The following is a 16,130-nucleotide window of genomic DNA, read 5'->3' on the forward strand; positions in this document are numbered from 1 at the left end:
ACTCTTATGTGGTGGATTTTATTAATAGACTCATTTTATAGATAAGAAGACTAAGGCTAGAGAGATGTAGGATAAATTAACCAGTATCTTTCTCAGTTTAATTTAAAAACTCAAATGAGCCAAGGGACAAAAATGAATAGCCATTTAAAAAATCTATTCTGTCAACAAACATTTGTTGAAATTAGATGCTAGGTATTTCACTAGTCTCAGGTTGGACACAAGACAAACAAAGCATGGTCCTTGCCATTCTTGATTCACTCTTTCAGTAAAGAACTATTTATTTATTTTTTTTTTAAATTTTTTTTTTTATTATTCATGATAGTCACACAGAGAGAGAGAGAGAGAGAGAGGCAGAGACATAGGCAGAGGGAGAAGCAGGCTCCATGCACCGGGAGCCTGACGTGGGATTCGATCCCGGGTTTCCAGGATCGCGCCCTGGGCCAGAGGCAGGCGCTAAACCGCTGCGCCACCCAGGGATCCCTAAAGAACTATTTATTGAGGGGCGCCTGGGTGGCTCAACCACCCACTTAACCTGGGTGGTTAAGTGTCTGCCTCTAGCTCAGATCAGGATCCCAGGTCCTGGGATCAAGTCCCACGTCAGGCTCCCTGCTCGGTGGGGAGTTTGCTTCTCCTTCTGCCCCTTCCTCGACTTGCAAGCTCTCTCTGTCTCTCTCTCAAATAAATAAGATCTTTTTTCAAAAAAAAAAAAAAGAACTATTTCTTGAGCATCTACAGTTACCAAGTACAGAGGGGCTGGGGATAACGGCCCTAAATAAGGCAGATGTGAAGCCTATCTTCAGGAAACTTCTTGTCTAAAAGCCAACAGGGACCAATTTAGCCTGTCAGGGAGGACCACAGGTCACTGGTCTACTTGCTTCATGTCCCATTCTATCAGACCCTCCTGATGGCTCTCTCTGAAGTAGGCTTTGAAATCCGAGTTTAACAGATGGAGAAACCGAGGCTCAGGGGTGTGGCAGGACTTCTCCAAAGCCACACAGGAAATGATTTGCAAATATGACAGAAAGCCAGAATCCATCTACTCCCAGAATCTATGCTCCTTCTGTTAATAATATTAATAATAACTAAGATTAATGAGACACTCGTTATGCACCAAGCCCTTATAATAGCATGTTATAGAAGCTCACTTATTTGATCCTTACAACCACTCCACGAGACAGGTACTATTATTACTGACATTCTACAGAAGAGGAAAACGAAGGACAGAAATTAAAGAATTTGCTCAGTGTCCCACATCTGAGAAGTGGCAGAGGGAGGATTTGAACCCTATCAGATGGCTCCAGAACACTTTGTCTTTCAAGTCTATTGCTCTCCATCTTATAATGCCATGATAGCAGGTGCTGTAGGGGATCAGAGCAGAGCACTGGCCTCAGGTGAAATTCTCACAAGCTTGTTGGGAGGATTGCATGAGCTCATTACATCATTCAACAAGTACCTATAAAGTGCCTGCTATGTTCCAGGCAATATACAAGGCTTTAGGGATATAATGGTGAGCAAAAATAGACACATTGTTCTCATTTGTGGAGCTTACAGTCTCAAGGGGAAGAGAAGTTTCAACAAATAAGCAATCTCCACAAATATGTACAGAGGCTGAGATGACAGTGAGCAAAGAGAGAAATGCTGCAGGAGGAATGTGGAACAATGAATCTGGTCTAGACTGAGTTTGGGTTAAAAGTGGTCAGGGAAGACTTCCCCTCAGGCTGAACAGAGTGACATAAGCAATGAGGGGTGGTAAGAATACATGGCTGATGGGGACAACATGTGCAAAGGCCCTGGGGTGGAAGGAACACGGTGCTTTGAGAACAGAAAAGCCAGTATGTCTAGAGTAGAGAGAGTGATGGGGGGAATGACAGGTAACATCACTGAATGATTTAGGGCAGGAGTAGGAGTGTGTGTGTAGAGGTAGGTGGGAGGGTAGATTCAGATTAACATTTTTAAAAGGCTACTCTAGCTGCAATGTGGGCAATAGAATGGAAGGCAGGAGTGAACAAAGTAGGTGCCTTTCAGAGGATATTGCAATAGTCTATGATGCCTTGGTCTAGGGAAGAGTCACCAGGACTGCAGGATCCAAATCATATTTAGAACCCAAAATCAATAGGACTTGGTGAATACTTGAAATAGGACATTGATGGAGAGGGAGACATCTGCACAGATTCCCAGGTCTCTAACTTGCCCCGGAGGCAAGTTTGTTGGGATGGGAGCAGTGACCCAGGCTGTGAGAGGCTGCCCTTCTGTTCTCAAGAAGGTGCTGGGCAGTTGTGTGGAATCTGAATCTCAAGCGGTCATTAGTCCCATTCAGAATCGAAGACTAGAGATAAAGCCAAGCTTGAGCCAATAGATAATCATCAGGCAGGTTCCTTAATGGCCTCCAGATAAATTGAACCCTGGGCAGGAGAGACACTGATGACTGGGGCCCTGCCCAGTGAGAGCACACCCCATCAGTCTCGAGATAAAAGGCCCCACGGCTGGGCTCACTCCAGGAGGCTACAAGACCTAGTCAATACCTCGCTGTGCAGTGGAGGCTGATTTCAGAGTCAAAGAGTCCCGAACACCTGCCCTCCTGGATCTTAAAAGAAAGTCATGAAATTTCCTTTCACCTCATCTTACCTGAGTCCCCAAATCTGCATCAGAGGTCACCCAGTCAGTTGGGAGCAAGAATCCTCAACTGGGAGCAATGGTGCCCCAGGGAACATTTGGCAAAGTCTAGAGATAATTTTGGTTGTCACAATTGGGAGAGGAGTGGGACGCCTGGGTGGCTCAGCGGTTTAGTGCTCGCCTTCAGCCCAGGGCATGATCTTGGAGTCCTGGGATCGAGTCCCACCTCGGGCTCCCTGCTTGGATCCTGCTTCTCCCTCTGCCTGTGTCTCTGCCTCTCTCTGTATTACTCTTATGAGTAATAAATAAAATCTTAAAAAAAAAAAAACTGGGAGAGGAGTGCTACTGGCATCTAGTGGATAAGGTCAAGGATGCTATTAAATATCTTACAATGTACAGGGCACCCCCCACACAATAAGGAACTGTCCAGCCACAAATGTCAACAGTGTCAAGGGAGAGAAATCCTGGCTTAATGCCAAGGCTTTGAAGTTAGAGTGGCTTGGCTTTGCCACGCATTGACCAGTTGATCTCAGGCTACTTGTCCGACCTCTCAGAGCCTCGAATTTTCCATCTGTCAAGGCGGGGGGGCGGTGGCGGTGGCAATAGTAATACATACCTTAGGAAGTTGATATGAGAATTAAATGGGATAGCTGACCATAAAGAGCCTGAAGCAAATGTCAGGCTCATCCTCCAAGTGAGCAGAAGCTGAGCTGGATTTATTCTTGATCTCCCTCCCAAACCCAAGTCCTCACTATGCTAGAGGAAGGAAGACAGAGTGGTAAGAACAAACCCCTGGAGTCAGAGTACCAGTTTTGAGTCTAAACTCAGTCTCCTACCAGCATTGAAGACCTTGGGCAAATTGCCCACCTCTTGATTCCCCCGTTTCGTCATCTGTGAAATGGACGTGATCACAGTACCCACCACATATGGTGGTTATGAGGACTACAGGAGCTAAGTTTCCAGGAGGGAAGCTCCATTTTCACTCTGTCCATGGTCTCTATGAGAACTCTCATGTGTGAAGTGATGATTAAATTAGACAGGTTTCATTTCAGATGAAAGTTCTATTGTGCTAAGCACTACACAGCAAGCCCCTCCTCTCTAGGGGTTTCTAGATCATCCAGTTCAATGGTAGAATGTGGCAGATGTGGAGTCTAAGGATCAAAGCATGTAAGTAAGTACTTGTAGTTAGAGGCAGAGCAAGTGCTGGATCTTAGTACTTGAGAATATCAGCTGAGGCCACTTTCACAAGCATAGTACACAGTGGTCAGGGCTTCTCCTGCAATCTAGGATTACATTTACCTTTTTGAACACTGTGAAAATTAAATTAAATAATCCACGTTAATTCTTTAGCAGAGCATCAAGCATATAGCAGGAGCTGAATGTTAGTTATTATTTATGATACTGGCACTTTTTAAAGAGCATGTAAAATAAATATCTGAGTCTCCAAAAGCTTACATCAAGCCCCGTAAAGCTAGAAATGAAATAGTATTGTTGAAGTGTAACCCTGGAAAAAAAATAATAATAAATAAAGTAAAATGTAACCCTGGAATAATTTAGTCATCTGGTTCCACTTGCTAATATTAGAGAGTTTTTGTTTGTTTTCTTTTTAAAAAAGATTTTATTTATTTATTCATAAGAGACACACAGAGAGAGGCAAAAAGATAGGCAGAGGGAGAAGCAGGCTCCCCGCAGAAAGCCCAATGCAGGACTTGATCCCAAGATCCTGGGATCACAACCTGAGCCAAAAGCAGACGGTCAACCACTGAGCCACCCAGGTGCTCCTGTCTGTCTGTTTTCTAGTGTCCATGGGTTGGTTATTGAAGCTCCAGATTCCAGGAAGGATCTCAAAGCGTCTGCTCCTATGGTGTTAGGATGGTAAGAAGGGCCCAAGGCATCAGGCAGGTATGTTGCTGGGTGAAGACCACATGGATCAAACAATTTTGGGAAGTATCCTTAAACCTTATCTATTATGCCATGCAAGTGTTTTCTAAAACCAAGTCAATAAGGCAGATTGACAAAATAACTATGGTTATAGCCTTGCTTCTTTTAGACCCACGTATGAATTCAAGTCCTGCCTCTTATTGACGATGTAACCTTGAGCAGGTCATCTCATCTATTTCTGCCTCAATTTCCCTGGCTACAAAATAGCAATGATGTTAGTACTAACTTCAGTATACATTAAACTTTTATATTATTCAAAGGAATATAAAATAGCAAGTTTAGGATTCAAGGTTGATAAAAAAAAAGAAAGACTGGAGTTTGAAGAGAGAATCCCACCAGTTATCTTACTTGTCCCATGTCCCAGCTCTGCCAGTTGATTGGATGAGCTGAACAGATCACTGAACCAATTTCTTCATCCATAAACGGGACCCATAATACCCTATATGAGATAACCAAAGGGCAAGCACTTTGTTAGTAAGAAAGCAAAAGAGACATGTTGTGGCTACAATCTGTATTCAGAAAGAATTTTCGTCATTCCACAAATACTTCTTGAGCCTCACCATAATTTAAAAGCTTTGCGATTCCCTCTATTTCCTATTTTGTTCCAGTTGACTTCTTCTACTATTCTATTCTTTATATTAAAAAAAAATTAAAAACCTGACAGCAACTGAGTTGGTCATTTGCCCTGTTTGCCAAATATTTCTGGATGTCTGCCTTTGGGGCACATGGTAGAAATGCCCCACCCCTTTGCAGTCGAATGGAGCCATGTGACTAGTCCTGGCCAATGAGTTGTAAGCAGAAATGACAGGTGTCACTTCTAGGCCAGGGCATTTAACTACCAGAGCCATATCCTCCAGAGCTATGGCTTTCCCTTTAGCAAGGTGACTTACAGCGCTCGAGATGGCCGCTGCACCACCAGCCAGAGTCCCTGCATGATTATGATGAGCAGAACCCTCTGCACATCTGCATTGGCATGAAGCTTAGATGAAAAATTAATACGTGCTGTGTCAAGCCACTGAGACCACAGGGCTTTAAAAAGGGTTTTTAACTTAAAAAATCTTTTAAGGTAAAACTAACTTTAATAATATATTATCCTTAATCCAAAATACCTAAAATGTTATCATTTCAATTATTATTTTAAAATCAGTAATAAAATACGTTACATTCTTTTTTACATATCAAGTCTTCATGGTCTAGCGTGTATTTTACATTTATAGCACATTTCAAGTGCGCCATAAGCCCCATGTGCCCAGTGGCTATGGGACTGGACAGCACAGCTGTAATGGCTAATGATCCTCATTTTGAAGCACACTATCCTAAGGCATCCTGAATACATGAATCTTCATCCTAGTCCAGAGGATCTTTAGGAAAGGAAATCCAGTGTTCCATCAAGTAGGCTGTGGCTAGATTTCAGGTACGTTTTTCCTCATTTAGCGTGCAGTGGGGGTATTACAACTCCCTGCCACTTCCCTCCCTTTTGCTAATTCCCTCACCCTTACTCTCCTGAAAAGGGGGGGAAAAAAAAACCAGGGGTATTTTCAAGTGGTCCAGCTTGACGGTAAAGAGAAAACTTGACTACTTAAAATGTTCTCAGTACCCGCGGTATTCCAGAAGTAGAGAGTCGCTAAGCCCCGGGTAAGGATGGGGGAGCAGTCAGGGCACTTTCTTCTCCACGGGATGTGGATCTTAGGCTTCGGGATCATGAGGGAAGGGAGGTGGACATAGGAGAAAGGTGGGGGGGAACTAAAGCATTGGAACTTGACCTCATATCCTGGGGTGGAGAGAATTCCTTCTGACTTTGCATATTGGCTTGGAACTGACGCTCAAGGATCAAGGGTTGCAGGTAAGTGTTAATTGCTTTTCTTATTAATTTGTTATTATATGTGTGTGCTATTGTTGCCATACTGCACCCACTGCTTGGGAAATGTGCTTTTTCAATTTACCAGTGTGTCAGGAGCATTTTCCCATGAAATTAAATATTCTTCTATCTCGTCATTTCTGGCAGCCAGAGAGCGTTTCTTAAATGGGTATACCGTAATTTATTTACCCAACCTGCAATCGTTGGACATTAAGGTCATTTCCAATTGTTAATTGCGTTTGACAACAGCTTATGGCTCTCAGACTGCCTCGGCTCCTGCAGAAGGTGCGGGTAGAGGACAGCGCAGATGGAGGAAGGCACGATCACCCCCAAAGCCTCCTTCCGGCAAACTGGGGTTCTATCACAGAAGAGGCCAATACCTGAGGGGGCTGGGTGGGGAGGGCACAGCCTTCTCCGGGCATTGCCAGGGGAGCTGTGTAGGATGAAAAGAATGTTGGCGACAGAGGGTCGTGGGAGCTACCGGGTCCTGCCACTTGTTAGCTCTGTAGGCACCATCACCGAGCCTCTCTTCCCTCCCTGGGAAAATGAGGGTAATAACTGGCCCCTTGGTATTGTTGTGAAGATTAAATTAGGCCAACTATGAGTTCTGGTTAAATAAGACAGATGGAGCACACGGACGCCCAGCTCGGCTCCCTCCTGACTCTCCACTAACATGAAGGCAAAAGGGATTTTTTTTCCAAGGCATAAAACCACAAGGATAATTAGCACAGAAGAGATAACATTACCAGAATTTGGGGGGCAGAAAAGCAGTTCAATGGGTTGTGACTTAGAGGAATCAAGGACCCCAAGCCCCTAAGCTGCCAATAGGGAAAGCTGAAAGTAACTCCATTTATGCTGGAGAATGCCCCCCAAAGGCTCAGTGATGACCCACAGAGGCCAAGGTGGGGAGGAGCTAAAAACAGGCCCTTCCTTGCCTTCCCCTGTACCCAGTCACTGCTTCTGGACAGAAAACCAGGAGCCAGGGCCTGAGAACAGGTGGGAAAAAGGCTGTCCCTCCTGTGGGCACGTACAGCCCACTCTGTGCTAGGCCCCAGGTGCCCCTGGCGACAGAGGATAGGCAGCCCCAGAAGCGCACAGCAGGGACCCTCCTGGGAGGGGGCCTCAGCAGGACCCAGCAGAAAGGCCAGCTTGCGCTGGTGAGTCAGAGATAAAGGTCAAAGGGGACTGAAACGGGAGTCTGGTGGGCTGCCCCAACTGCTCACGTTAAGACGAGGCCTCTGGGGGCACCTGGGTGGCTCAGTGGTTGAGCATCTGCCTTTAGCTCAGGTTGTGATCCCGGGGTTCTGGGATCGAGTCCCACATCAGGCTTCCTGCAGGGCACCTGCTTCTCCCTCCGCCTATGTCTCTGCCTCTCTCTGTGTCTCTCTCTGCATGTCTCTCATGAATAAATAAAATCTTTTTTAAAAAAATAAGGGCTCTGAAGCCCAAAAGGAGGGGTCTTGCCCCAAACCCACACACTATAGCCTATCCCTACCCACGTCCCCGGCCCCAGCTCTCTCTGTGCTTCCCTTTCTTCACTCTGGCAGACAGTGGCTCCTCCAGGCTCTCTCCAGGTGCTCGCTCTTCAGCCTGTCGCTCAGGTAAGTGTAGGGACTATCCTGCTCAGCCAGTAGCTGCGCCCAGGATCCCCAGCTTGGGTCTCTCTCACTCCATCAGGCCATCCCCGCCCCACTGGCAGCAACCACCCCCACCCCTTCCAGGAAATCACCCCTGAGTGCTCTTCTCAGAAACTCCTACTCCTAATCCAATGTCACACAAAGTACTAGCTGATATGGCTTCAACCCTCCCAGAGGGAGATGTGCTTTCGTAACCATCTGAAAAGAAACAAGTTTCCAAAGATGAAAAGGATTGTATCTATAATGGTGGAAACCTGTAGGCAGTGCGGCCAATCAGGCGGACAAAGGAGCCCTGCTCAAACCATACTTGTAGGTAGTCATGTCAAGTGGGCTAAGGGAAAATAGAGGAAAGGGAATTCCTTGACCTGTCCGCTCACCTAGAGTCAAAAGCCTTTGGCCGAGGCAGGGAAGGCTCATATGTCCTCAGGATAGAGACAAAGCAGATGAGGGCTTATGAGGGTTTAGCGTATAAAAATGCAGGAAGTCCAGTTACATTTGAATTTCTGATGAGCAGCAAACAATTTCTGTTTTTTGTTTTTTTTTCTTCAAGTTTACTCATTTAAATCCTCTCTCTGCCCAGCATGGGTCTCAAACTCATGACCCTGAGATCAAGAGCCATACACTCCTCCGATCGAGCCAGCCAGATGCCCCTAACAGGTCATTTCTACTCTAAGTATGCTCCATGCAATATCTAGGACATACGTATACTAACAGATTATGCACTAATTTGTCTGGAATTCAAATTTAATGAGGCTTTCTTGAAGGAGAGGAAAAGAAGCTCCATTTCTCGATGGGGAATAACTGGTGGCCCTCTTTGATCCACCACAGCCAGGCTCAGCTTCTGATCACAGAAGCCGCTCCAGTTCATTTAAGCAGAAAAGATCTTAATACAGGGGAAAGGTGCATACAGCACTGCAGGGAGAGCTGGAGAGGCTGGTTCTCGGCTGAGCTTTCAGAAATGATCCCCAGAATGACACTGCAGCCTCTGCCATCACCAAAGATCTGGGGATCAGGATGCTGGCACCACCGCCATTGGCTCCAGGAGTAAACTTTGCCCTGATCCCCTCTCTGAGAGAATGGGTGCCCCAAGATCTTCAATGATCGCAAACGAGGGTCTAAACACTGGGCACTCTGCAATGGCTCCTACAGGACGTCTCATCACCTCTAAGTCTCCTCGTCTGAAAATCAGAGAGGCATGGCTGCCCTACGGTGTTAACATCCCTAGTGCATCTGAGTGGTAGGACCTAAATCACATCTGGAGGATTGGCTTCAGAAGTCTTGCTTCTTGGTCTTTCTAGTATGGGAAGGCACACTACAAAAGAGGCTAAGCAAGCTGGGCTACAGTATCTATACCATCCTGAGCCTTCTTTCAAACCCTAAGAATCACTCTGCTTCCCCTTGCCACAGGGTCTTTTTTTTTTTTTTAAGATTTTATTTATTTATTCATGAGAGAGAGAGAGAGAGAGGCAGAGACACAGGCAGAGGGAGAAGCAGGCTCCATGCAGGGAGCCCGAAGTGGGACTTGATCCTGGGTCTCCAGGATCAGGCCCTGGGCTGAAGGCGGCGCTAAACCACCGAGCCACCCGGGCTGTCCTTTTTTTTCTTTTCTCCCACAGAGTCTTTGTACATGCTGTTCTCTTCTGCCCACAATCCTCTTTCTTCTCCTCTTCTTCTCTTCCTGTCTATCTCCTACCTTCTACCTCCTCTCTTCTCTGATCTTCCTATTATTTTATATCTCCATCTTATGGATGAGGAAAGTGAGGCCCAATGAGGTTAAATGACTTGCCCAAGCACACCAGCAAACAGGGCAGTGGAATTTGAACTCAGGCAGCCTGGCTCCAGAGACTGCTCTTAACAGCTGCATTATGTCATGCAAAGACAAATTCACCTGTGTTAAAAGGCCAGGGGCAGGGCATACCAGCCACCCTGTAAATAAACAGGGATGATGCTTTAGCAAATGTTGACAAGCCCAGAGAACTCTGAGAGTGATGGGCGGTACAGGTAGAAGGTCTCAGGGCAAGGTCGCATGCTGTGGAGCTTGGCCCCTAGCTCCCAGAGAACATCAATAGGCTGAATTTCAAATACAGCTGAGCTAGAGGAGTCCACAAAACCCTGACACTGCTACCCTTCACTAGGGAGCAGAGAGCAATCCGTACTGTGTATCAAGGGAGAAAAGAATCTCATGTCTCTCCCAAGAGGGATTATCAATTTCAGCAGCAAAACCCACAATCACAATGAACAAAGTGTGCTCAGTTCTCATAACTTTAATAGGCAGAATTTTGTAGAGCAAAGAGACAGCTGTTAAGGAGAGAGAGGCATCATAAAGGAAGGGCTTAGGGTATAATTGGTGCCCCTGCTTGCCTGGGCACCAAGCCCAGTGAAGGGAGCCCGTGGGCAGCCAGGCCCAGTGAAGGGAGTAGAGGAGTCCAGAGGATCACATTTGGTTTTTTAAAATGTAATACGTCCTCAGTCCATAAGCAGCAAATGGGATCACGTGCCCTCCCTAAGCTAGGTCTGAGAATTCTTGGGGCAAAAGAATGACGTTTCTTCTTCCCTAGGCACCACAACTCAAGTCCCTGTAAAGTCAGCAGATGCTCGGCAAAGGAAAAAGACAAGACCAGGAAACCCTGGTTAGCAAGCCAGCTCTGCCACTTACCTGCTATACGACTTTGGGCAAGAACATTTCCCCTCTCTGAACCTGTTCCTTGCCCATGAAATGAGGATATTGGATGAGAATGAAGGATTTAAACTTTGTTTCTTAGCACTAGAAACCTGTGTTTGAAAAAAAAAAATCTTACGGGGCACCTGGGCAGCTCAGTCGAGGAAGTGTCCGACTCTTGATCTCAGCTCAGGCCTTGCTCTCGGGGTTGTGCATTCAAGCCTCGCTTAAAAAAAAAAAAAAAAAAAAACTTACATAGTTCTGTCCTTTGGGGAATAGGGATGTAGAGACTAAGACACCAGATCACTTACAAACCCCACTTCTGTGAAGCCCATGTCCTTGAGTGGAAAGCCACTCAAGGAAATGATGTCTTAGGATAACTCAAGCCCTGCCATTTTTGAAAACCATGGATATTAGTGGGAACTAAAGGATTTAGCTTGGGAGAGAAAAGTTTCCTAGTACTCTGACTGGCTCACCCCATGACTCTGCCCACTCTGGACCCTGGCTTTCCCATCTAGAAGCTGGAAGCTTTGAGTTCAGTGGTCTCTGCAGTCCCTTTCAGTTTTGACAATCCAGGACACTGCCCCAGTCTGGTTATCATACATAAGACCCCTGGTGGGGAAGAGTGTATGAGGGGAAGATGTTGGGGACAACAAAAATAAGGTGATTTTCAGAGATTCTGTTTAGGGACAACCCAAGAGGCAGCTCAGGGAAAATTGAAGCTTGTGAGAGGCAATGAACCCTGAGTCATGACCATGGTTTCTATTTTAGGAAGAACAGAGCCAGGAGTTAACACAGTGTGGGATTTAATGTGTAGGATATATAAATAGATGGAAGGTTAGGTGGATGGGTGAATGGTTGGAAGGTTGAGCGGATGGATGGATGGATGGATGGATGGATGGATGGATGGATAGTAGCTGGATAGGTAGACAAAGGAATGGATGGGGAATGTTCATTAGAGTATTTGGATAGAGGGGGTGGGTGCATATATTTGGTAGACGAGACAGGTGCATATATTTAGGGAGATGGAAGACAGGTGAGCAAGTGGCGTAAGTAAATGGGATCTGTGAGTGGGGGAGAAGACACACAAAAAGGTAGGTGGGCATGGAGGCAGGTAGGTAAATGCCCAGGCAGTTGGATGGACAGGTGGGTTTTCCAATGTAGGAAGGCCCAGGGGATAAAATTTGATTGATCGATTTGTTCAGCTTTCTTGGCCATTTACTCCATTTTCTCTTCCATACACCCAGTTGGTCAAAGACACCTGAAACATTTACAGGGAGTTTCTCAATGTGTGGAAAATGTACCAGTGGGTCGTGCATGAAATTATTTTATGCTGTTATAAAATAATCTTAGAAGAAATCCAGACACAGCTTAAAGTAGCAGTGAATCACATAGCAAGGAAGATATTCCCTTTCACTCCTCTTTCCATAACGTCAAGAAGAAAATCCCACCTGGTGCTATTGTGTCTTTAGCACCTTGCTGATTCTTTAATCTCCCTTTTTAATAAGAGAAGGGAGACTTTGGGATCAGAGCCGTAGGCAGGTGATGGAATGTAACAATATTCCATTTTCATTAGGTTTGGTTTTACTGTCACTTTGTATATTTGACACAAATTAGGGTTGTGTTACAAAGGGTTTCCCTTGTAAATGAATGCATATACATAAAGTGAGTTGGTTGCGTGTAAAATATTGTGTGAACAGTGTTGATCACTGGGGCGAGAGATGCTGGGTACGGTGAGAAAACACTGGTTTGTAGAAGTACGATCTGGTTACGTCATTCTAGGCTTAGTGTCTGTTCCAGATCCTTCATGAGGGGAGCCTGCCTAGCCCACCACCCAGCCTCTACTGCATCTCTTCTCCCCTCCTCGCTCTGGTCCAGTCCCCCCAAATTTCTTTATCATCTTCCAACTTGCCAGGTTCCCTCTTGCTTTCCGGCTTTTGAACCGTACATCTCTCTGCCCAGAACTCACTCCTCCTCCTTCCCCTCACTTGGAGGATCCCCACTCAGCCCGAGGTCTTGCTCGGATGCGGATGCGGCTTCCTGCAGGAATCCTTTGCTCACCCTCCCACAGGTTTATGCACTGTCCCCAATGCCGCCTGCGTGCCCCTGTCAGACCCCCCCAGCCTGTGGTGGAGAAACTGCCTGGTTAGCTGCCAGGGGTGCCTACTGGGAGGGGAGCTGGTTGAGGACAGGGACTGTCCGGGTCACCCCTCACTTATCGTTGGTTTTACCGAGTGCCCACTCAAGTGCCAGGTGCTGTTCTAGCAGATACACCAGTAAAGGGGACAGAAAAAGTCCCGGTCCTCATTCAGGAGGGGGGAGTTGGACACATAGAAATAATTATTTTTTAAAAGTGTGTCTATTATATATATGATTTCAGGTTGTAATAAGCCCCTTCAATAAAGGGAAACAGAGTTAGGGAATTAAGAGGGAGAGAGAGAAGCAGTGATGGGCACAGGAGGTACTATTTTAGGTTGGGGATCAGGAAAAGCTTCTCTGAGGAGGCATCATTTGCACAGAAATTTGCAGGAAATGAGGGGAAGACGGACAATGGCAAGTGGGAGGACCTTGAGGTACCAACACACTGTGGTGTGTTTCGGGAACACCTAAGGGGCAGGAGCAGCTGGAGCAGCGTGAGCTTCCAGGAAGCCCGGACTGTGGCCCCCACTCTGCGACTTGGGGAGCCGCTGCCCGAGGAATGAGGCTGCCTTGAGCAAACAGAAGGATGCCTTCTTTGCCTGCATGTCAGCCTGCCCTGAGCCCTGCCGGAGAGGCCGCCAACATTTGTGCAGGTACTTCCTGTTAACATTTACCTTGACTGAATGTTTATTAATCGGGTCTATTAATAGACTTTTTTTTTTTTTTTTTTTTGCCCTTCCTAAGAAATAACTCCTGGAAGAAGCATTTTCCCCTCAATTATCCTCTACTTTGCATGATGCTTCAGGTTTGTAAATTGCTTTTCTGTCCCTATTTATTGATCCATGTGCTTATTTATCCATATGGCACACAATTTAGTGAGCAGGGAACAAGACAGACTCCGCTTCTACCCCCACAAGGCATGGATCGTTGATGAGAAACAAGTCTGGGGGGCTCTGGCAGGGTCCACCTTCCCTCTCCCTTTTGGTAGCTTAGCAGAGAGCTGGCGTGGCTGGACCAGGCCAGTCCGTCAGGAGCAGCCAACATCAGCTTTGGCAATATCAGTGCTCCCACGTGCCGAGACCTTTGGGGCTCTCCCTGAGTCCTTGGGGTGCAGCTCCCGTCCACACATCCCTTGACATATTTCTTGTGACTTAAAGAAATTGCCTGCCCACTCCCCCCTCTTGACCCAACTGTGTGGGGTGTGGGGTATGTCCTTTCTCCTGGAGATTGTTGCAACGTCCAGCCCACTGGCTGTGGCGGGCCCCTCTCTGCTGGAACACCGGCCACGGTGAGGACCACGCTGAGGATGTTGAGAGTTTGAGGGGCTGCTGATGTGAAATCACTTCTCTGCCTCTCGGTTCTTCCCTGGTGATCTCAGCCTGCACGAGTGATGCTGGTGCTGTGTCCGTGCCCCCTTGCAGGACAACTCTAGCGGAAGGAGACAGGAAACAGGCGAGTGCCCTAAGTTATTCTGAGCTTTACAAAGGAGATGACCAGGCTCCCTGGGAGTAATTTAGGACTCAGACTAGGGGTGTCACAGGCTGGATTCTCTGGAGGCAGTTTAGACGGAGGCTAAATAAGCACGTAGGTGCTTATTAGGGAGTGTTCTGGGAGGGAAAGGAAACTGGAGGGGGGAAGGGGAGACCTCAGTACTGGTCCATGGACCTCAGCTGCCCCTAGGGGAGCACTGGAGGGAGGACATTCCTTCAGATTTGTCCTGAGTTGGTTGGGATGGCTGGGAGGAGTTCTTTGATCCTCTTCCCTGACAGAGGTCATTGAGCAGTTGTCAGACACAGGCAGCCCTGAATGCGGTGGTGGCCCAAGGACACAGGCTGTCTGCAGGTAGCACATGAGACCCAAGGATGCCAAGCCTTTCACTGGAGGGCGATCCTCATGGTGCATCTCATGTCCACCACAAGGAGCTTCAGGAAGACTTCCTAGAGGAGGGGGCACCTGGGGATGCAGGGGTGAGCAAGGAAAGAATAGCTGTTCAGGCAAGGGGGACCTAAAGGCAAGATGGAAAACAGGGTTAAAACAAGCTACATAACCCTTGAGAAAAACAGTGAGTCCATTGTAAGATCAAGAAACAACTTCGCTGAGGCCAGGGGACTCACCTGAAATAAGGTGACGACAAATGATAGAGCCCAGATTAGAATCGGAGCCGTGGATCCTGATCCCAGAGGCCTTCCATACCCCACTCCCATCTGGAGGCCAATCCTCGCCACTCTTTTCTCGTCTCTGAGATGGCCACTGTCATTCTTTGTTCTCACCTCCGTACCTGCGCACGCAGGCCCCACAGCTCTGCTCAGTGAAACTAATATACCCTCTAGTTCCAGCACAGATCCTGCCGTCTGAAGGGATCCTAGGTCCCGCCTGGGTTAGGTTTCAGGTCAAGGGTTGACTTTGTTTGGAAATTCGAGATCGGTCTGTGGTCACGGTCACAGTTCAGCCAAGGACAGAGGTCAGGACTGAAGTTAGGGCTGGATAATGATTGAATTTCTGACCACAGCCAAGAGTTAGTTGGGGATTAGGTTTAGAGCTAATCTATAGTAAGGACTCAACCTGGAACCAGGGTCAGGGAATGGTCTGGAATTGGGCCAGAGCTCAGCTTGGAGCTGGAGTCAAAGAACAGTTTGGAAAAAAGATCAGGGTTCAGTTTTAGAATAAGGTCAGGGCCCAGTCTGGAACCAGGACCAGCGCTCAGTCTAGGGACTAAGATCGGGGTTCAACACGGAGGTCGGGGCAAGGCTCAGCCTAGGGGCAGGTTTGGGTCTTGGCCTGGAAACAGTCAGAGTGAAGCCTTGGGCTGAGGCTCAGGGGTGTGAACTTGTGTCTGAGATGGCTGAGGACTGTCAGGCCTGACTGCCCAGCCTCACAAGCCTGGAGCCCGAGGCCTGCCCAGGGTGGGAGCAGGCAGGAGAAGTGCAGTAGGGAGTGAGGGTAGACACACCCTGCCCTCAGCCCAGCTGCAGCTCCACCCCTGCTGCAGTGCAGTGCTCCAGATCCCCTAACTCATCCGCCTCCCTCTCAGCCCCCTCGGCCCAGCATTTGCAAGCATATGTGTGTGTGTGTGTGTGTGTGTGTGTGTGTGTGTGCAGTGTGTGGGAAAGAGGGATCCAGGTATGAGGCCCTTGGGGATGCCGTGGCACTGCTAAAGTCTGGTGTTTGCAGGGAACGGTCTGCACAGATCAGACGGGGCCTCAGGGAAATCAGAGTTAGCTCCCAGGAAGGCGCAGAGGTGGGTGCGTGGAGGAGGAGGTGGCTCAGGCTGCACTCCCCCCAG

General features: G+C 47.5%; 1 long non-coding RNA gene across 1 annotated transcript; it reads right to left on the reverse strand.

The window, feature by feature from the left end:
* Positions 1 to 12,269: 12,269 nt before the first annotated feature.
* On the reverse strand, positions 12,270 to 15,757 carry LOC102154675. Its single transcript, XR_005355966.1, has 2 exons — positions 14,962 to 15,757; positions 12,270 to 14,852 (listed from the first exon to the last, which is right to left on the reverse strand). It is a non-coding gene; the product is annotated as an uncharacterized LOC102154675 (long non-coding RNA).
* Positions 15,758 to 16,130: the final 373 nt, after the last annotated feature.

This window comes from Canis lupus, chromosome 2 (genome assembly GCF_011100685.1).
Source record: "Canis lupus familiaris isolate Mischka breed German Shepherd chromosome 2, alternate assembly UU_Cfam_GSD_1.0, whole genome shotgun sequence".
NCBI lineage: Eukaryota > Metazoa > Chordata > Mammalia > Carnivora > Canidae > Canis > Canis lupus.